This window comes from Jaculus jaculus, chromosome 2 (genome assembly GCF_020740685.1).
Source record: "Jaculus jaculus isolate mJacJac1 chromosome 2, mJacJac1.mat.Y.cur, whole genome shotgun sequence".
NCBI classification, from domain to species: domain Eukaryota; kingdom Metazoa; phylum Chordata; class Mammalia; order Rodentia; family Dipodidae; genus Jaculus; species Jaculus jaculus.
In genome coordinates this window covers 109,460,973-109,485,082 of record NC_059103.1, presented here as the reverse complement: position 1 = coordinate 109,485,082, position 24,110 = coordinate 109,460,973, and the positions used below count along the sequence as shown (strand labels likewise).

At 36.3% G+C, this 24,110-nt stretch overlaps 1 protein-coding gene across 3 annotated transcripts in view; it reads right to left on the bottom strand.

The window, feature by feature from the left end:
* The window catches only part of Unc5c (unc-5 netrin receptor C), a 380,036-nt gene that overhangs the window by 131,525 nt on the left and 224,401 nt on the right, over positions 1 to 24,110 (bottom strand). The gene's annotated exons all lie outside the window — the stretch shown is intronic.

Below are 24,110 nucleotides of genomic sequence, written 5' to 3'. Positions count from 1 at the left end.
AGTGATGATGAAAACAAAGTCCATTTTGCACTTACTCCAAAGCTTTTGGAAAGAAGCTCCAAAAGCCCTCACCTCAGACTGACTGCCCCTCAGAAGAGTTCACACACAGTCTGATCCCTTGGAGACAGTGCTTTGGTTCTCTTAAATGCACTGTGTTTTATATCCTTCACTAAACTTTTGAAACAAAATGTAAAGACATATTTTTAACAGCTCCAACACACTCAGGGCATCTATTCCTAAAACTGGCACCTGGAACAGACGCTCACAGAACATGCAGCAGCAGGGTGATACAGTTTAGATTAGAAAGTACACTCCCTTTCTATATTTGGATATTTGGATCTGACTTTTGGAACACCGTAAATTCACCAGGCCTTGGTTTTCCAACACAAAATGAGCCTTTTGTCATGCCAATCTGTGATCATAAGAAGCTAGGTGAGTTAGAAATGGAATTTGAAGGCCTTTGGATACAGTTCAGTGGAAGATTGCTTGCCTAATACACCTAAGACCCTGGATTCAATCCTTACCACAAAAGAAAGAAGGAAATTTTTAAAAAAGGAAAAAAAGATGAGGAGGGAAGGAGAAAGAAACAGAAGGATATAAAAGGGGGTGGAAAATAGAAGGGAAGGAAGAGAGAAAGGAAGAAAGAAAGGGAGAAAAGAAGGAAGGAAATGGAGGTTGAACACTACAAGTGAGTCCAAGGCCTTTGCTTTTACTATCTCTGCCCTTCAGCCCGGTTACTTTGGGTTTTACTGAGAACCAGGCCCCTATGTAGATGATCCCTATGTACAATATGTATATTATATTCTCCCCAAGAGTAGAAGAGTGTGAGCTTTATCTGCTTCAGCAACTGAAATGCTTGCAGAATTCCTGTGTCACTATTTAGTAACAGGAAAGCAGGACCATTTGGCTACTGGATGGAGATTACTAAGTAGGTTAGTGACTAATGACTAATTTGGAGCATAATATGCAAATGTATGTATTTAAGTGAACTTGTAAAATGGTTGATCTAATCACACTTAGAATCTGCTTCTCTTTCCAACTGTAATATAACAGGGACCATAATGCAGATGGCTTGGCTCCGGCCAAGGCTGAGAATAATGCCAGCATACACTGAAGGTATATAGAAAATGTGTGTTGATTAATGAAGGGATATTTTTTCCAGAACACTATTACCTACTTATTTAAAAAGATTTGCAATTGTTTATTAAAGGAAATAAACCTTAAGCCGTATAAAACAACAGCAACAACAAAAGCCTTTGACTTGAACCTTGAACATGGTGAGCAAATAAACTGAAAAATCAAAGAATAACAAAGATGCTCTTTTGAGCCTTCCAGTTTTTCTATAATATTTGAGAAATACAAATCAAATACCAGTAAAATATATTTTAAAACTATTTTAAATTATAAGACAAGTCTGGCAGGATGGCTCAGTGGATAAAAAGTTTGTCAGGCTTCTATGAGTACCTCAGTCTGTATCCATACAGCTCATAGAAAAACTGGGAACTAAGGTGAACCTCTGTAATCCCAGTGGACCTACAGTGAGGAAAGAGGCAGTAATAAGAAAATTTCTGGACACTTGCAAAAGGAGCACAGACCAAGTAGACATTTGCCTCAAAATGAGATGGAAGGGAAGGACTGATCTGAAAGTAACCTTAAATTTTAACTTTAAATTCTAATCAGAGAGGAAAAAATGTTAGCATTTCATGTCATTGATTGAAGCATGTATTTTGAACTTCTGTTGCAATACTAATTTTCATCTTTAGCTTTTTATAGGGATTGAGTGGTAACTGAGTGTTTTGAATTTGCCAGAAATTTGTCAGAAATGTGGTTACTTAAAAAGGCCAGATGCTTACTGGGGTTCAAGAAGAACATTACATTTTAGTCTTCAGAATTGAGGTCTCTCTTTCTCTCTGATTTTAGGACCTCATCCTGCCCTTTGTTGGTATACTAACCTTCCCCTAATAAACTTATCCCATTATCCCCTAAAAGATATCTATCTAAGCATCTTTCTTCAAAATCTGTTTTAAGAATATTTTGTAAATTTAATTTTATACTATGTATTCTGAGATCCTTGTGTCAAAAATGTTTTTGTTTTTGTTTTTGTTTTTGTTTTTTTTTTTTTTCTTTTTCCAAGGTAAGGTCTCACTCTACCTTAGGCTGACCTGAAATTCAGTAAGTAGTCTCAGGGTGTCCTCAAAGTCATGGTGATCCTCCTCCATCTGCCTCCCAAGTGCTGAGCTTAAAAGTGTGTACCACCCCTGGCTTTTTCTTTTTTATTTTTTTAATTAAAGAAAATCACTGCTATTATGCCTTCACATACTTAGATTTTAATAAGCAAGGCTTTTTATAGAACTTCAGAGATAGTACTGGTTCCAAAATCTTATTCAAAATTACTGTTGGACAACTGCTTAACTGAGAGTATGGTATTTGGAAAGGCATATGGGTGGAATTTGGGCTCCTCTATTAACTGAATGTATGATTTTGGAAACATTCCTTTATCTTACTTGACCTACTTTCTTCACAGAACAATGGAATTCAAATTCCTAAGCCAGTGGATCATTGTAAAGATATAATATGTACAATTCTTAAAAGAATAAACCATAACATGAGTTAGATAATATGATGCTAGAAAATCAAATAATTTACACTTACATTGTGCCTTAGATAATTCCCCTAATTTTTCAATATCACAAGGCATCAACAGCAGTGGACTCCTTGAGAGCTTTCTTAGAGACCTGTCCTTCCACTGGGCCTCCCAGTGCCTCACTTTGTTCTTCGTTGCCTTAATTGGGGCATGGTAACATGACTTTAACTCATAGCAAGAAATAATCATTTCAAAGACCCTGAGAACTGTAGTGTCCCTGTGTTCCGAGGAAAGAAAGGAGACTTGGATATGGGTAAGTAGTATTAGAAGTCCTGTTAAAATATGCTTGCTAATGTTATTTAAGTAAAATAAAAAGATTTCAGTTTTAGGAAATCACAATGACATTGAAATGTTAATAGTCCTCAAATCAAAATGAAATTTGGATTATTGTTTCCTATGGTCTACAGTCTTTACTGGCAGAAAGAACTAAATATAGAAAAATGAGAGAATATAATAAAGAGGAAGACAACCTCATTTAGGGATCTAGATTAGTTAGTACCATAAATAACACTGAGCAAGACACTAAATTTCTTATTCTCTTAAACTCTGAGTTGTTAAAAATAGATGGTCTTTTCCAAGAATGCTTCACAAGATTGAATTGAGATCCAAAGAAATCTTGAAAAGAAGCTATTTCTATAGACAGACAGTATAGCAAAGACTGCCACCTCTTTATATCTTCTCACAAACACGTGACCACATTCCCTAGCTTCTTACTTCTGGATTTGGCCACAAAACAATGTTGATGAATAAAATGTAAGTAGAAGGACCATATACTTTTCCTTGCCTAAATTTTTGTATAAGCTAATCTGTATCTTTTTCTGGGTTATCTCCTTCTTTGGTGATTATGCAGAAAATGAAATTTCATCTGATGACCAAGACACTAGTTTGAAAAAGACTAGATCCTTGTCCAACTTAGCAAAGAAGCACTAGACTAGGCTCCTTCCTGGAACTGTCACGGAAACAGATGTATCATTCTCTCATGGATGAGTCATTGTCGTGGGTTATAGGTTTGTTTGTTGCTTTAGCTTTGTACAGCATAGAGACTGAAATGGTTGGTACACAGAGGGTTATTAATATATCCCTCATAGGTAAAAAGATGAATAAAATATTTGTAAATCCAATGTTGTTGCAGTATATTTTTGGCTTTCACTCAAATCTTAGTTCTAAACATTATGACTCCACCTTGTTAGATTTGTAGTGAAGAACTTGCATTAATTTTAAGGTATTTTGAATATCTAAAAGTTTGATTCAAATATTATGCTTTAAATGCTATTGGAATCACAGGAAGTTAGTTACTATATAACCAAACACTATTTTCAAACTGCTATGTTTATAATAGTCAGAATATCACTTCCAATATAAATGTTGACCAAAAACAGTGACAAGAAATACTAGGTCAGAGTGTTTAACATTATCATTATTTAAAATGTTTCTTTTTAGTTTTTAAAGTATTTTATTTATTTTCAAGAGGAGAGAGAGAGAGAGAGAGAGAGAGAGAGAGAGAGAGAGAGGGAGGGAGAGAGAGAGAAAGAGAGAATGGGTACACCAAGGTCTCCAGCCACTGCAAACAAACTCCAGATTCATGTGCCACTTTGTGAGTCTGGCTTTATTTGGGTACTGGGAATTAAGACCTGGATTGTTAGGCTTTCCACGTACCTTAACCACTAAGCAATTTCACCAGTCCCCCATCATCATTCTTTTCCAGGATTTCCATTTTGAAGTTTCATGTAATAGATAAATAACCTTTAGCCAGAAACAACAGAAGAGTGATACCTGGTTCTGAATATTGTTTGTAACTTGTGATGGCTTCATGGCCAGTTCACTCCAGAACCACAAAGAAAAAGAAAAATGACCACTTTCCACCAAGACTCCAACTCCCCAAAATATTTATATAGCTGTATAATATGGTCAACTAAGCAAACAGCTTAAACCAACCTGATCATACCTCCAGGCAAAGTTTTGTTCTTTCCTGTTTTCAAATGTTTCCCATTGAAGGGCACATACATACATACATTCATACATATGAATATACACACACAAATACATGCATAAAGACATAGATACATACTTACATACATGAATACATATGACAATTGATTGAAAATTACCATGGGGGAAGATGAAAGCAAACTGTGTATTTAGTTACAGTCATAAGGTGGGGGACCATAGTTCATGATTAATGATAATAGCATTAATATAGAGTAGGATAATTATGTGATTAGCTATGTTTTTAGTAAAAAGAAGTTAATGGATAGGAATATTCAATCCAAAGTTTATACATAACATGCTGACAAGTAAAAATGAATTTCTGCATAAACTGTACATATTACCAAGGAGTATGCAGATACAATATCATCTCTGTGCAAATATTAAATTACTATTATATTTTATTTTGTATTTTACTTTCTACTTGCAATCCTATTATAAGCCCATTTAGTGGCTTCATATCCTATCAGTAAGATTCCATTTTCTTATGCGCTTTTAAATAAATCACAAGTTAATAAGTGCCTTGAAAATATATCTAATCATATATTTTTGGTCTTCAGGAATCTAAAAATTTATATATATATATATGTATGTATATGTATATATATGTATGTGTGTGTGTAGAGAGAGAGAGCATATATATATGCTAGTTTTTAGAATACCTATATATGTATGTGTATATATATATATATATACACACACATATATATATAAAATGCCTATATATAGAGAGAGACAGAGACAGAGAGAGAGACAGAGAGACACAGAGAGAGAGAGAGACAGAGAGAGAGAGAAAGGGCGAGAAATATTTATAGGGAAATCATATAAATGGAGCCCCCTTTGTAACACCTAAATGGATTGTGAAAACAAAAAGTTCATAACTGTTCAAAGATTCCACTGCAAAGAAGCTGACTAATGAAGATGTGTCATTCCAAGTGTTTTTTGGACTTGGGGTGTAGTATTTTGGAGATGGCCATAGACATGTTTGCATCTGCAGCAAGATGGCCTGGTGAGCAGACTGAGAGGGCAACAGAGGCAAAACACAGGTCAACCAAAGATAAACCATGCTCACCTGGTCAAGTACGAGGACGACTGTTACGTAACAACGTGTAGGAATGTAATCATTGAAAGATGAGAAGAATATAAACACCTTATTCCCATTAAGAATTTTCACACTGTCCTTGAGATTCTCCCCTAACTTTGTTCCATAATTTCATACCTGTGCCATCCTACATCTCAAATACCACCCTTTTGCTAATGCAGATTTGAAGATATCTTACAATTGTCAGTTCACCCTCTGAATGCTTCTTGCTATTCATCAGGTTTCCAGGTTTATTTTAAATATCTATGATAGCAGTATACCAGAGCAATACCTTACTGTATCATCCTTATTTGAGCTGACAGTGATTTGAGTTCAGGAATAGAAGTAATGGTGGGGAATGCTTGCTCTTTCCTATATTCCTGAGAGAAACCTCACTGCTTAAAATTGGAACGCATATGCCAGAGTATACACACACACACACACACACACACACACACACACACGAACACACACACACAATTGAGAAGGTAGGTAAAAGGGGCCACATGAAGTCTTGCCAAAGGTTCCTGTTTTACATAAAGCTGTGGTTGGGACTCCATGAAGGAAATCTCTGTACCTTTTATTTCTGGTTCAGAGGATTTACATGCTCTTTCTAATGATCCAGGCCTCCAGCATTGGCAATGTCTCCCAGGCCCCAGCTTAGCGCTCATGCAAAATTGAAGCACTTTGGAGGCAGTTTACTGGCTGCAGATGAATCTCAATGTGCAGGAAAAGGCATAATGGCTGTTTAGCACTTGCTAGGAGAAGCTGAGGAAGTCAGGAGGAAAAATCTATTGAACTCCAGCCATCTGGGAAGCCAACTGAGAGTGGCTGCATTAACGTGTTTATATTCCGATTGTGTTGCTAGGCCAAGCAAAAATGTATTGTGTGTGTGTGTGTGTGTGTGTGTGTGTGTGTGTGTGTGTGTGTACATGTGTGTCCTGAATGTGTGGGCCCATGCCCATATGCACAGAGGGCATTAGAGAGTCCAGCCTTTTGGTGTGTATTGGCTAATTTAGTTTGGCTGTAACAGCTATGTGGAGAATTTTTTTTTTTTTTTTTTCTGTGAGGCATGTGGCCATGTGATTTTTCAGGTCTTAGTGAGCAGACAGTATCAGCTCAGGAGTTGGCAGGATGCTGTGGGCATGAGGAGAAGGAGTGGTACACAGAGCTGGGCTGAGCAGTTCCTTTCCTGTCTCTAAAGTGTGGCATAGCAGATTGTAGGAGGCTTTGGAAAGCTGTTGAAGAACACCAGGGAATGTTTCTGTTGTCTGTTACATTTGCATTACATTTAGATAGGAAGCAACTGAGGAAAACCAGCCTGGTAGCTCCCTTTACATTTGACTCCCAGTGGTTCTACTCACTGTAACTTTTGCTTCATATCTACTTGGCAAATATACTAGTCTGAATGGTACTTCCAGTTAAAAAGAAAAGAAAAGAAAAGAAATGTTTGGAGGGAATAGACAAAGGGAGGCATTTAATCCCAGTACTTGGGAAGCAGAGGCAGGAGGGTTACAGTGATTTCAAGGCTACCCTGGGACTATATAGTGAATTCCAGGTCAGCCTGTGCTAGAGTGAGTCCCTACCTCAGGGAGAAAAAGAAAAAAATATGTTCCCCATGTTTGACTCACCATGAACTGTGTCTATGACCTTATTTATCAAAAAGATCTTTCCACAAGTTATCAAGGGGTGAATCATGAGAATGAGGACACTGTTCTTAGTTAATCATGGGAGCCCCAAGCCAACAGCAAGTATCCTGGGGAAAGATCCCAGAAGAAGACAGACTTAGGAGAGGGTGAAGTGAAGAACAAAGGCAACGTCTGTTGGTAACTCTATATTCGTCCATTTCAGGACTCTCCATAATGATTTCCATAGTGGTTGTACCAGCTCACATTTCCACCTACAGTGAATGAGTGTTCCTATTTCTCCACATCCTCTCCAATATTTGTTTTCATTTGATTTTCTAATGTTTGCTATCCTTATTAGGGTAAGTTAGAATCTCATAGTTGTTTTAATTTGCATTTCCCTAATGGTTAAGGATGTTGAATATTTTCTTAAGAGTGTGTTAGCCATTTGTAATTCTTCCTCTGAGAACTCTCTATTTACTTCTCCGCCCCACTTTTGGAGTGGTTTGTTTGATTTTGTATTGTTTCACCTTTTGAATTTTTTGTAGATTCTAGATATTAGCTGACTGTCAGTGGTATAGCTGGCAAAGATTTTCTCCCATTCAGTGGGTAATCTATAGGCTCTGCTTATGGTATGATTGTCTTCTAGCTTCATGAGAGATTCATGAGAGATTGTTTAATTTCCTGGGCTACTGGGGTTTTGTTCAGGAAGTCTTTTCCCAATCCTATATTGTGGAGAGTGCCTCCTATTTTTGTTTCCAGTAGTTGAAGAGTTTCAGGTGTTATATTGAGGTCTTTAATCCATTTGGACCTGATTTTTGTGTATGCTGAAATGAGTGTGTATAATTTCATTTTCTATATATAGTCATCCAATTTGCCCAACACAATTTGTTGAAGGTGCTGTCTTTTCTCCAATCTACATTAATGGCACCTTTGTCAAAGATCAAGCAGCTGTTACTACCAATTGTGGGCTACAGGAGGGCCTACACGTAATAAATTTTCTCTAAAAAAATAATGGTTATCCCATTTATCTGGTGCTAACTTTAAATCTCTGTTGGAGAATGTACTTCTCTTTTTCAGGTAGACACAGATCCTAAGGAGAGAGCCACCCCAGCATACCTCAAAATGGCCCCAGCTGAAACTAAGAATAATTGGCAAAACAAGCAAGGGTGCTGTCTTCTTGGTGAGCCTGGTACCAGCACAAGGGTGAAGGAGATTGACACAGAGAACAATCAACTCCAACCCAGTCAGATATCCAGAGGCACAGAGGCTCCCAAGACCTCAGCATTGAAGCAGATCTAAAATAAACCCAACATGGCTCAGAAAAATTTGCAGAAGGGGGAGTAGAAAGAATGTCAGAGCCACTCGTTGGGTCATGATACACAGACACATCTCTTCTTACCCATAACTGATGGCTAACCCCACAATGCATGACCCATATACCTCAGCGAGGAAGGGCCAGGGGGAAGGGGGGAGGATAGGGAGGAGGCTAACAATGGTACCAACTTGACTGTATTCACTGAGTACAAAACTAAATAATAATAATAAACTAAAACAACAACAACAACAAGAAGCTGTAGCTACATGACCTAAGGTCTGTCTTCAGTTCTGTTACATTGGTCTATGTTTCTGTTTTTATTCCAGTACCATGCTGTTTTGTCACTATGGCTTTGTAACATAGTTTTAGATTGGTTGGCCAGAGGTGGTGTTATTTTTTTTCCCCTGAGGATATATTTGGAAATCCAAGGCCTTCTGCCATTCCATACGAATTATTTTGAGATAACTTTTTCAATCTCTGTGAAGAATGATGTTGGTATTTTTATTGGTATTGTATTATATCTGCATTTTCCTTTTGGTAGAATCACTATTTTCACAATACTAATTCTACCTATCCAGGATCATGAGAAGACTTTCCATCTTCTTAAGTCCTCCTCTATTTCTTTCTTGAGTGTTTTTATGTTTTCATTGTATAGTTCTTTCACATCACAGTTAGTATTATTGTAAGGTATTCAATTCTTTTTGTTGCTATTCCAAATAGGACAGCCTCACTGATTTCTTTCTCTGTATATTTGTCCTTTGCATATAGAAAAGCTACTGATTTCTGTGCATTGACTTTGTATCCTGCCACTTTGGTGAAGGAATTTATCACCCTTAGTTGGCAGGATGCTGTGGGCATGAGGAGAAGGAGTGATACACAGAGCTGGGCTGAGCAGCTCCTTTCCTGTCTCTAAAGTGTGGCATAGCAGATTGTAGGAGGCTTTGGAAAGCTGTTGAAGAACACCAGGGAATGTTTCTGTTGTCTGTTACATTTGCATTACATTTAGATAGGAAGCAACTGAGGAAAACCAGCCTGGTAGCTCCCTTTACATTTGACTCCCAGTGGTTCCACTCATTGTAATGGAATTTTACTCAGCAGTAAGAAAAAAAATGTCACACAGAAATTTGCAGAAAAATGGGCGAACTTGGAACAAATAAATCTAAGTGAACTCACACAATCACAGAAAGACAATCATTGCATGGTCTCACTCATTTGTGGTTCCTGACCTCGCTCAGCCCAAGTTGCTGACATACCTGAATAGCAACTCAAGGCTTGGAAAACAGGGAGGGTAGGGTTGGGGGAAGGGTGAGGAGGACACAAAGCTGAACCAAAATTGGACTGGTACCATATAATCCTATATCCTGGAAGTCAGACAAAAAGGTGGAACCCTCAAGAGGACCTTAGGGAGAATACCTGAATCAAAGGGTCCTAGAAAGAGTGAAATGAAGCCTAACCTCAAATTGCTCCTGTTTCTGTTTCTTCTTTGCCTTTTTCTGTTTTCTTTTCCCCTGGCACTGGCCTGTAATTCCCTGTCTAAAGATGTGGTCTATGTCCACAATGAGATTTTGATCAGAGAGAGCTACTAGATCTCCCAAAACAAACAAGGCAGACTTCTGACAGAGCATTTGATTACCTACCAGAAGTTAATAATAAGACCCCGTGGCTGAAGATATGATACACTGTCTGCAGAGTACATAGAGAGACCTGCTTGGAATCTGGAGGAGAGCCAGTCCCCGAACAAATAGCCCATCTAGTTCAGGAAGGTACTACATGAGCTACCGGGGGAAAGTGGCCAACATCTGTCCAAGAAACTCAAAGTCTAAGTGACTCAGCAGCAAACAATCTGACACGATGCACACACAAGTGCAATAGTTGCACACAGCCATGGTGGGAAACCAAGTGCTCTTGGATTGGCTAACAGATCTGCTCAGTGGAAAGGAAACCGTATCTGGAACTGGAAAACAAGTCAGAATCATATCCAGATAATATTTCTGTTTTGTATTGTCAAGCTCTCACTAACCTTAGACTGTTGAGGGTCTACACCCTTTTAATTTTCTCTAACTTAATAATGGTTATCCCATGTAACCAGTGCTGACTTCATTCTCCTTTGGAGAATCTGCTTCTCTTTTCCAGATGGGAGCTGGACCTGAGGAGATAAATGACCCAGTGCACTCCACCCCAGCCCCAGATGAAGCCACAGAGGAGTTGGAGAAGTGAACAAGAGTACTCCTTTCTTAGTGAATCTGATATCAGCACAAGGATGATGGAGGTAGACACTGAGGACACTCAACACCTGCTGAAATAGAGATGCAGAAGCTCCTAAGTGCCCATCACTGAATTAGACTTAAAATGTTCCCAGCATGGCTCAGGGAATTTTGAGGAATAGGGGCAGAAAGATTGTTAAAGCCACAAATTGGGACATTTAGCACAGAGACATTGTCCACCCCCCATAATGCATGACCCACAATCCCCATGGTGCTGTCCCGCATCTTTAATGAGGAAGGCGTCTTTAGAAGAGGGGCCGGGGGTGGGGGAGAAGGATGGTACCAACATGTGTTGTTTACATATTAAATATGTCCATAGCTAATAAAAAAGAAAAAAAGAAAAGAAAAAGGCAGAAGTTGCAGTGATGGGGTCACAAGGCCTAAAAATCTGACTTAGCCACCAAAAGTTGGAAAAGGCAGGGAAAATTTATTCCTTTTCAGTCAGTCATGGAGGGAAAGAGTGTGGCTTTCTCAAATTTCAGACTTCTATCCTGTAGAACTGTTGTAGAAAGAAATTTCCGTTGTTTAAGCCACCACATCTATGCTAATGTATTATAAAAGGACAAGGAAACTACTATGGTGATTAGGGGCATGTACTATCTGTCTCCACATTGAAAGAGTGACCTCAAGAACTTAACTGTGCAAAAAGGTGAGGACAAGCTGTGTGCAAAGCAGTGTTGTTTTGTAGTTTCACAAATGTCCCTAGGATGGGTGTGGGGAAGCAAACTCTTAATCACTAATGTCAACTTAAATACAGGGCATCATTGTATAGGACAGCCCAGGCTGTAGCTATAAAAAGATACATGCCATTCATCTACTGCCACCCCAGGGTTTGACTTGCTCTGCAACTTCCCCTGCCTGGGTTTTTCAAGCTTGATTTTAATCCATTCCAGTTTGAGAGTTCCCACTTCCTTCAAGAGGCTGCTGTCCCTCAGTCGGAGAAGTTTAATAGGCCAAGACAGGGGACAGGATATTGGAGAAAGCAGAGGCTCTATAATCATGAAACTCTATACCACAGACCTACCAAGGGTTTTACACATTTATTTATTTTCAGACTGAGAGGAAAATCCAAGCAAGTAGTAAAACCTGCTTTCCCCCCCTCTGACTACATCCCTCTTTTGCTGCCTCGAAACTGGAATCTCCTTTATAAGGTATTGCTTATGTCTGAACTTCAAGCTCTATAAAGCATCTGGGTCATGGATTTGGAACAGAATTTCCATGCATACTAGCTTTTCCATGCTTTTTTTTAAAGAGTCACTTGTGCATAGATTTTTCCAGCTTGTTTGTGTTTCTTTAATAATATCATAGAAAATAAACAGAGAGATATACAAAGGAAAAACTGTGCTTTGTTCCCAATTAATTTATCATCTTTAGGGCTGGAGCCTGGACATAGGTGTTTTGTAGACATCTACCCGTGGATATGCCAAGGTTGACAGTTCCTGCCCTAATAGTTCCCTGTTGCTCTTGGGTACATGGTCTGCAAAATTTCTCCTATAACATAATTTTATAATCATGTTAAACCTTCAGTGATACTAGGAATGAGTCCAAGGCTTCTCTACTAATCTGAATTGGTTTTCTTTGCTAGATTTTATGCTTCCTCCATGTGAAGCTTGTATTTTTGCCAAATATCTTCGTATTTGGCAAATTGCAACTCTCATGTTATACATAATGGTCCTGTAGCTCAAAATGTGCTTGTCAGGGGATCTGGCAAGAGTGGCTGTATCAGCAGGCATGGTGAGAGGGGCCTGAAAATTGCTAGCTAAGGGATGACTCAGTACTGATGGCATGTTGAGAGAAGACGTAAGGATTCTGAGCTAGCCAAGTCCTTTCTCTTTGAGTTTTAGCATTAGATTACCCATTGACTATGGAGATTTCAACCTAAAACAATTATCTATTACATAACTAGAAATGCCAAAACATCTTAAGTGATGAGAGTAGAAATAGCATCATGATTTTCAGCAAATTATTGAGACAGTGGGTAGTAAGACAGTGATACAGAAACTCAAATGAATGGTAACAATCTGTGACTTCACAGAATAAAAAAGAACAACATCTCAGATCACTATAATTATCAGCTAAGTTAGTTAATATTGTACTATAATAGTATCAAACACTGATCAAGTGTTTAAATTTCGTATGGCCAGATGATCTTATGTTCTTTAGGAAGCTTTCTCTTTTAAAGCTGATGTTATTTCTTTCTTAGTTTCCTTAAACACAATGTTTTATCTGTCTAGTGTCCTTTCTTAGGAAAATAAAGCACAAGAGACCTTTAAGCTCATATTTTATCCAAGGTTAGATTGAAAAAATACAGCTTTTAACAATGGGCTGTTCTCGCCTTAATATGGACATTTTATAGCATATGCATGGTTTCTGGGCACATGGCAATATTGCCATAGCAACACAATCACAAGTGCTGTTCTCATATGCCCTGTTTGGTAGCAGGTAATCTAGATGAAGAGTGCTCTTGGACAGTGCTTCTTATTGTAGCTGTTGGGTGGGCCTGAATGTGGGGCTTGATTTTGCTGCAGACATTGAGGAAATGTCCAAAAATATTGTCACACAAATATGCATGCACTTACAAATCTACTTGTATGCATATTATTGATTAAAATGTATGCATCAATCCTTTTATCTTAGTTATGAGAAAAAGAGAAGTAATATATTACTTAACTTTGCCGTAAGTGTTAATTGGACATGGAGAATTCTTTTGTTTTCATTGCGTGAAAAAAACCTCACAGTATATTTATGGAATTTTTGGAAATTTATGGTTTTCCTAATCACATACAGCTCATTAAAATTGAATTGAGATGCATTTTCTTTTCTTGATCTCAAAATCTCACTGGAGCCATGTCTTCTCAGTAAATGCATTTTTTAAAGAAAGATGTAGTTCAAACACTAAAAATATTCCTAATAATATATGTTTAATTTAAGCTTACAGAAATCTACATATATGGTATAGTCAGGGTGTAGGTGAAAGATATATAGATTTGACATAGAAACTGCCCAAAATGAACAAATAAACAACAATAAAGATTTCAGAACAAAATAGATTGGAAATCCAAGCATGTACCTAAAAAAATTTCGTTTTTGTTTTTATTTCTTTTAAAAAGTATTATTATTATTAACAACGTATTTTATATGGATACATCACATGTTGGTGCCTTCTTTTCCCTCAGACCTGCCCCTATTCTGCTGGGGATTCTCCTCAGTGGGGTTTCAGATATTGCCTATGGGGTTGTGGGTTGTGCACTGTGGGAGCAGCAGTCAGTTATTTTGGGGGGGAAGGGAATGCTTCTGTGCATAATGCTAAAAATTTTCAAGTACTCCCATCTGTTTGTAAATTAAGGAAAGAGTGAAAATATAGTCCAGGTTTGTACACAGTGTGTGACAAAAGCCAATCAGATAAGGTCCATATTCATAAAACAATGGAAGTAGAAAGATCCAGTGGAAACTGTAGTTCTAGAACTTTGACACAACTTTATTCTGGTAGTTGCAGATGGGTTTACTTCAGTCCTGTTAACCAAATTGTTTAAAGATTGATTTGAAGTCAATGTGAAATAAAGTTGAAGCAACTGTGGATAATAACAAATGAGGAATAAGGTAGTGGGTAATTCAGACTATCTCATATTCTGTCATTACTAGCTGTCAACTAGACTTTCCTGAAGCTATCAGACTGAGTCAGTGGAAAAGCCTTCCTCTACTATATGGTTCCTTATCAATTTCTATGCCTCGAGTCCAGGCTCATATGAAAAAAAATAAAGACTTATTTCCTGGTACTTAAATACCTACTACTGAGAAGAAAATCAAATAAGTCATTGATTAATATTCCATAGTAATTTATCTTAATTGGCAGACAGCTATTTTACAGATACAAGCCTACATGTTCATAAAGGCAATATACCCACTGGCATAAAAAATATAGACAAAGGTTTAAATAGTATTTTCACATTTTGTGCATAATTTGGAAAAATCTACACCATACCCATACAACTTCCTTCTGAATATGTTCTTTCTGTTACTGACAGCTGAAATTACATGGTGAAAAAAAAACCCTTTGATGTATATGCTAACTTTGGAAAATAACTATTCTTCCAGAAGCTATAAGTATCTTTATATATTCCTCAAATAATCTATTCATGAAATACTCTAAATAACCACATTTTCAGAACTTCTCATTAAATTACAGTTACTCATATTTAGTAGGATAATTAGCTATAACCTCACAAAAAACTTTCAGTAATTATCTGATGGTGTTTTGTGTTCCTTCAGAAAAGACAATAGTTTATAAAATGTGAGCCATACCATGTCATTCTAGCATAATCAAAGTGACAATGATAGCTGGGCATGGTGGCGCTCACCTTTAATCCCAGCACTTGGGAGGCAGAGGTAGGAGGATTGCCATGAGTTCAAGGCCACCCTGAGATGACAGAGTTAATTCCAGGTCAGCCTGGATCAGAGTGAGACCCTTCCTCGAAAAACCAAAAAAAAAAAAAAGTGACAATGATTATATATGTGTAAATATACATATACCCATATAATATTCATAGGTGTGTGCATATATGAATCTTCCATAATAATTTATAACAGATTCTGATTTTTGCATATCAAAACAATTGAATATTGATATTTTCCTATTGATTAAACTAATAATCATATAATTAACATGGGTGAGTACATGAAAGTGTAAGAGATACAACCAACAGAAGGCTATGTTTGCTTATGACCTGGATTTTATGGAGAAATTCATATAACACTACCTCTGAAACACTTCTTTAAGAATGAGTAGAATCTTGACCAGGATAAGATGAAGGAAACTGTGATATAAAAAATAACTCTCTTTCCCTCTCTCTCTCTCTCTCTCTGTGTATACACATTTATTATACATTTACATAATGTATATATACACACATTACCCTTCAGACTGACAATGAGAGATAAATTGGGAGAGTTGGTAACTGTCTCCTTCAAGTATTGAAGATTAATAAAAAATAAAATTTTATCAGACTTATCTTGTGAATTTCCATGTGACCTAAGTAGGTCTATGAAGTCAACAGAACAGGTACAAGTTGCACTGAATTTAATGAAGAACATGGTGTGTGTCAACAATTCAAAAAGTTTAGCTAAGTGATTTTTCTGACAGAAATGTGTGAAAAGTATATGCATACTTTAATAAAATTCATGTAATCATTCCTAGTGTTCCTTTGAAAATGTTCCAGTAGCATTTCTGAGTCATCTCCTCAGGAAGAATTTAGAAATATGTATGAAATAGGGATACTTTGATAAGATTTTCTGTAAAAAAGAGGGCAGTTGCCTATTAGCACAGATTTTTCTACAGTGGAAAATTTCTGTGACTTCCACATGCTAATACTCACTTGATAAAACCTTAGTTAGATCCCTACCCCTTCAAAAAGACCATGGTGAAATATAAACTCTGTAGTGGACCTTTAGGAAATGATTAGGTCATGGGCGGATCTCATGGATGGGACTGCTGTCCTTATATCATAAAATAAGGCAAAGCCTCCTTGCCCTTGACCCCATGGGAGGAGTAAGCAGGAAGGTACCATTTATAGGATCAAGCCCTCCCAGACACCTAATCTTTAAGTACTTTTGTTTTGGATTTCACAATCTTCAGTTATGTAAGAAATAAATTTTCATTGTTATATACTACCAAGACTGTGGTATTTCACTATAGCATCTTGAAGCAGACTGAGCTAACTTTATATGTTTTTCCCCAAATAGGAATATAGTTATTGCAATATTTTAAAAATTATTTGACTATATAGCTTTTATTTGCTTGTCCTCCATAATAACATAATAATTAAATTAATTCATTGAACTGAGATAAAAGGAGAAATTAAGCTTTCCTATTATACAGAACATGTGTTAGAGAGAAACTATTTAGATAAACCTAGTGGTTTTGGTGATGAGCTATTGATACAGAAGTCTGAGACTAATATGCTCTAGTCCTTAGGTAAAGAGAAAACATTGTATATGCTTAAACAGCAGAGTTATCATAAGTTGGAACTGTGCACTAGACCTATAGCAACTTGGACACTAGTATGATGAGGATCTATGCCAAGTCCAAAGAGATATAGGGAAGAAATTAAATACTATAAGAGATATATAATATAAGAAAGGCTTGTACCAAATCAGCCCAGGGTATACAGAAGCCTTAAAAAGAGATAATTTGAGGAAAAGTACTTGATCATCACTTTGGTGGGCAGAGTAACTGGGATATAGCTAAGTTTCCTATGTTAGATACAGGGAAGAAGAACAGCAACAAGGATACAAAAGGAGAAACAATGGTATTATGTCACTCCTGCAACACTTAGGGACCAGAGAAAGTGCAGTGTGAAAGTTCCATAGTGAGGCTTTGAGTTCAAGCAATCCTTTTGAATATCTAATTACAGTTTCTATGCATCTTCCCTGTCTTTCTTAAAACCTGCTTTTAGCTAATTAGCCAAAGACTGAACACCTTCAAGAATAAAAAGATTCAAATCTTAAGCACTAACTTATTCTTTAATACAATTAATTACTTTATTATAACTTATATAATATAAATAAATAAATTATTCTTTAATACAATCAAAATTGTATAAGAGAGTCACAAAGTCCTACATACAGAAAAGTGACACACACCAAGGAAAGCATGTGGAAGAGTAAAAAGCACAACCTTAGCCAACTTTGGCAGTTGTGAAGGATGAACCCAGGCCCACAAAATTGCAAAACACACACTTTGAAGTAAGCCTATGTCCCTACCTAATAGTTTTCATTTTGAATCATCCTTTCTTTTAACTGAAAAATAGGTGAATATATCTTATAGATTAACTGTTCTGTGCTCAGTCGTTATTGCATGACTCAGGGTCACCAGGAATCACAGTTCTATAGCAGGAATCCCTGGGTTCACATGCATGTTCTGTTTCCTTTTCATGGTGATTTGGGGCAAGTTCACATTTTATGCTGCTGAGAGTCAGTTTCTTCTTTTATATAAGATTATTCTACAGACTACCTCATAATGGTGTCTTGATGTTCTAAAAGACAACAGATGCAAATGTATCATTATAAGGTTTTGAGCCCTTTTTATTGTGGAATATTGGACTTACTGACATTTTCTGCTAATTTGAGAATAATTAAAGATGAAAGGAGAAAATCTCAGGATTATTAAAATTTCTAAACACCCATAACTTTCTAAACTCCCTTGCTTCATCATAGAGCAAAAATATTTGCTTTTCCATGGTGGATCTTAGGTGCCATGGAAACAAGAGTTGAAAAGACTTCAAGTAAATAGAAAGCAAGCAGCTGAGTCCAAGTTTTTCTTAAAAAAATATAACCATAAAATTTGAGCAGATAATGATTTCTATGGGATTTTGAAGGCAGTGTACGAATGAATTAGTATATACCAAATAAGAGATTTTGAATATTGAGGAATTGCTTTGTTTGTTTTTGATTTTTTTTTTTTTTTTTTGAGGTAGGATTTCACTCTATTCCAGGCTGATCTGGAATTCTCTATTGAACTCACAGTGATCTTCCTACCTCTGCCTCCCAAATGTTGGGATTAAAGGGCTGTGCCACCACCTTTGACTCAGGATTGTAAAATTATGTAATACATTCTTATTTCCACTATTCTGTTTCTTATATTATACATATATAAGAAATTCAAATATGTTTTAAAAGATATAAAAGCTCACAGTACATTTTATTATGATCAATGCTACAACGTTACCCAGTAAGTACAAGTAATCATTTGTTCATACTTCAGAGGAAGAGGGGCTATTTATGAACTCATTTTATTTTAAGAGGAAGAATGTTTTTGAGACAAGGTCTCAATCAGTAGCCTACACTGGCCTGGAACTTACTATGTAGTCTATGATGGCTTTGAACTTGTGACAATCCTGTGACTTAACTATCTGAGTGTTAGGAGTTAAGCATGACACACCATACCAAGATTAAGGGAAAGCCTTTTTAAGAAAACTTTTCTCATTTTCTTTATTTTTCAGTTTTAGTGTTGATAATTGTTCACTGTGAATTCTTTGATTACTGAATACTATTAATTTCTCTTCATTGTAGCAGAATGTGTTTGATTGAAGTTAAATTACAATCTCCAATTACTATTCTAAGAAGTGTATTAAAAGCGAATTTTTGGCAATGAATTTTGTTTATTCTGTCACCTAAGAACCATTTTTTAAAATATTTCTGTTACTTTAAATATCTTTAAGACTTACTACATTCTGATATGTCTTACTAGTAAAAGCCACCCAGGTTCCCTAAAACATATCATGTCAGACCCATAATATAGGTGAATATGTTTTTATGGAAATAAGCAAACAAACAAACAAAACTCACAAATGTTTCTACTTTGATTCCCTTCATAGTATCTTTGATCTCACAGGAAGACAAAGAATTCTTATATCAGATACCTACAAATTTTCCCATAATATTTGTCTAGATTGAAGATTTATGATAGCTGGCAAGGAGATGCAATAAAGTGGTTTGGACCTGTTTTTTTTTTGTTTCATTATTTATGATGGGAATAATATATTCACAGGAATGAGAAAAAAATAAAACAATAAATGTCTCTCTTTATCACCATAGATTTTCAGCTGTCACCTTCTTGTTTCATATTTCTTCACTGAATTTGGATGTGCACAGAAAACTATATTCCACATCTTTCTTTATGTCATGTTCTGTAATGTTTTTTTTTTTGCAGAATTTTATCCAAGAGATATCTTTCATAAATTCATAAGAGGAATGACCTCACCATTTCCAAAACCAACAAACAAAAGTCATCACAGTGGTCTATTTCAAGAATGAACACGACCTGATAGATAATCTGAAATGCTATCTCAATAGGGCACAATAGGCAGCTCACAATGGTGAAACTGTATGCTTTAGGTAGACCCCAGATTGTCAATTACTGAACAAAAGAATGTGTATATATATCAATATTGGTGCTATTTTCAAAATGACCTTCAAAAACACTGCATTAACTTATGAACCCAATAGTAAAGTATACCTTTCACCCATACTGCATGTTAATGAATGTTTTGGTATTGTGAACATCTCCATATATGCTCCTTTACAAATTAGCATTTCTTTTCTTATATATCCATGGTTATTTAAACTCTGGTCTGCTTTCCATAAGTTTGTTGTTATATTTCTTAAAGGTAGTTTAAAAGATATTTCTGTATTAACTAAATTCTTCCTTTGATTCATCAATGTTGATTACAGTAATTTTTTAAATCTTCTCTTTGGCTCTTCTGTGGTATTCTTGCTTTAATTAAATAATTGTTTCTTGTAATGATTTTGCTTTTCTGTGTTAATTCAAAGGTCTAGTCTAACCAATGAAAACTAAGTAATCAACCAACAAATTTCCAAAACTTTCTCCTAGTGATGATGACAATGATTTTGGTGCTGATGATGGTGATTTCAGTAGCTAACACAGACATAATTCTAAAGAAGCAATAGTACACATGATTTTTTATCTTTTTTAAAAATTAGTATTGTATTCAGCAAATATAGGCAGTTTGGTAACCATTATTAGGCTCATCTGTGGCCTACTCCCTCCACATTGGCTCCTCCTTGTTGAGGTATATGGGTCGTGCATTGTGGGGTTAGCCCACAGTTATTGGTATGAGAAATGTCTCTGCATATCATGACCCAACATGTGGCTCTGACATTCTTTCCGCCCCCTCTTCTGCAAAATTTCCCTGAGCCATGTTGGGCTCATTTTTGGTCTGCTTCAGTGCTGAGGTGTTGGGGGCCTCTGGGTCTCTGACTCTCTGATATGGTAGGAGTTGATTTTTCTCTGTATTGATCTCCTTCCCCCTTGTGCTGGTATCCGGTTCATCAGGGAAACAGCACCCTTGCTTGTTTCGCCAGTTTTCCTTAGTTTCAGCTAGGGCCCTTTTGAGGTATGATGGGGTGCCTCTCTTAGGATCTGCATCTTTCTTTCCCCAGGATTTGCAGAGCAGCTAGGTGGTCGCCATCTTGGCCAGAAGTCTCACACATGATTTTTTAAATTAATTTTTTTGACTTCTGGCTTTCTACCTTCTTGTTTCAATGCATATAATGAAAAAAAACTCTTTAACTGGTTACCACATTTATCTTTATCATATCCAAAAAGTTAGGCATTTTAGTATTTTATTCAACCAATGTTTAACTATTAATCTGTGTGCTTCATCCCCTAAGATCAAACTCTTAAATTTTTTAACTTTATGTTTATTAAGTATTGGAATTCTCTCATTGTTCTACTACTTAAAAATTCTTTATTTTCCATACTATATTGGTAACCTTACAGAATCACCTATAAATTGCACCTATAAATATTTCAAAAACATTAAATCATTTTCCCTTCTATTTGAGGACTGCACACACACATACACACATAACTTTTTCCTGCCTGTGAGTAGAAGTTAAAATTTTTCTTCACGTAGTTGCTTGTACAGGTAAGTGATATAACCTATGCCAAGAATTCATGAGATTTTGAATATGATCTTCAGCAGCACAAAAGAAAAATAAATCTTCCTTTTTAAAACACTACAAATATCTTACTAAATTTATACTTGTATGATTTATTTTACATTGATACTCTAAAATATGGACACTGTATTTTGAATCTACTGTGTTTATATAGGAAAGTTAATGAGTTACAAAGTTGTATATGAGATCTGAGTTTTTGTATTTTCAATATTTGTGCATTTTTTGCTTTAAGTAAAACCTATAGACTAATAATTTTGTTATCTAATAACACAGTAGATTATAATGACACAAGTAGTACTACAGAAGTATTAGAAGTATTAGAAGTATTAGAATTCAAATATCCTCAGTTCACATCCTAATTACACACATGCACGATCATTATGTATATGTGTGTGTGTGTGTGTACATACATACATACGTATGAGTTTTTTAAGGTAGAACCTCGCTCTAGGCCAGGCTGACCTAGAATTCACAGTGTAATTTCAGGGTGGCCTCAAACTCAAGGAAGTCCCCCTATCTCTGCCTCCTGAGTGCTGGGATTAAAGGTATGTACCTCCATGCCCAGCTAATCATGAATTTTGAGTGAAAATATATTTTGTTTATAGTTTTAAAACCATGTATGCAAAATTACTTAGTGTTGTATAGAAACACAGAAAACATATGTTTTACAGAATGGAAACCTCTCTCTCTCTCTCTCTCTCTCTCTCTCTCTCTCTCTCTCTGCGTGTGTCTGTGTGTGTGTGTATGTATGAATGTTATCAACATAGTACATTGTTGGCAGAAATGCTGAATATCAGAACCTTTTGTTTTATTCATAATCTTCCTAGATAGGCATTTTCATTAAAGACAAGCCTAAATATGCTGTGACTCTCAAGTTAACCTTTGTGATATTTTTCTCATCTTATTATTAAAGCTTTTGTATTTGAAATCTTTACAAATAAATGAGCTGAAGCAAATAAAATTCAATTCACTTGAGATTTTGTTGACATCTGGTGGAGTTATTTTCTGAGTAATTAGACCATGAGGTGGAGTAATTCCCTAATGGAAGCTACCCTACAGTTGGATACCCAGTTATTTCTGCAGTCAGCAGCTTCCATACAGTGAACATATTGATTCACAAATTGACAAACTATTATGCAGAGTCCTGGTAGCATTTATGCTATATAAGTGTATGTTCCACTTGCGACTTTGAAAGTTGCCTCTTCATAGTCCACTGAGTAGTCTGAGCTATATCTTCATGCACCACTCCTCACTATGCTGCTTTGTTGTTGAGGCCATTGAAAGTAGATGCCCCTCATGTGCTTCTGTGCACTTATCTGTGACTAATATGCCACTTGGGCATGAATAGGAATTGTTTACAATTTGAATTTTGTATACATGTTTTCATTTGTATATAGAGATATCTATGATATCTATGAATGATAAGACAAGAAAATATTTTCATTTTAGCCTAGAAATGTTGATATATATGTGTGTGTTTGTGTGTATGGTTGTGTGTGTGTGGCACAGCATGTGCATGAAGGTCAGACAACAACCTCAGATGTCCTTGCCAGCCAAATTGGCAGAGTATCTTGTTGTTTGCCAGGCTAACTGGCCTAGAAGCTTCCAGGAGACTTTCCTGTGTCTACCTCCCATGCTCTTGGCAGTACACTAGGGTTACCAATGCTTGAACTTGAGCATCTGAACTCAAGTACTCACACCTGACAGGCTACTGCTTTATTCACTGAATCACCTCTTCAGTTATAAAATTAATGTTTTAGGATCATAAAATCAGAGACATTGAAAGGATCTGAAAGTTTAAAGAAATGCTTCTTCATACTGGAAAACAGAAACACATAAATTGCAGATTAAAATTGCCTTCTTTCTAACTGAAGAGAACTCTGGGAGGTTCCTTAAACATTCTAAATTATTTATTGTGGAATAAAACACTGATATCAAGAAAGTCTCCTTGGTAGCTAATCTTAACCATGCAAATTAGTAAAACCTACTTCTTTAAGAATAACTTTCACAAAGCTATTTATTAAGACTTTATTAAATCAGAATACTCTGACTGAGCCCCATCCAGAAAGTAACCTCATTTCCTGCTCATAGATGCCATTTAGTGCTCTGTCACCCTTCACTCAACTTCATCTAAAAGTATGGACGTAATGATTCACTTGTAGTTGTAAGCTCTGGAGATAACATTTGAATCTAAACATTAAAAAATTCCTTTGGACAGTATAAGGGAATGTGTCCTTCTTGCCCCTCCCTCTCCTCCTTCCTACTCTCCTCTATATTTGCTTTTGGTTAGAGTTATATCTTTTGTTTTGTTTTTTGCTTTTTGAGGTAGTGTCTTACTCTAGCCCAGGCTGACCTACAATTTACTATGTAGTGTCAGGATGGCCTTAAACTGAAGGTGATCTTCCTACCTCTGCTACCTGAGTGCTGGGATTAAAGGCATGGACCACCACACCCGGCTTCCATCTTATTTTTGTTAATCCACGTTTGCCCCTTATATACACAAACTTATAGATATTACAAGTTAGCCTCTGCATAGCAGGGAGAGCACACAGTTTTGGCCTTATAGAGCATGGGTCACTTCACTTAACATAATTATCCAGGTACACTTATTTCCTTGAAAATTTCACAATTTTACTTTTCCATACTGCTGAATAGATGCCATTGATAAATGCAGTTTTGAGTTTACTGTATAAAATCCATTTTAACTGTAAAG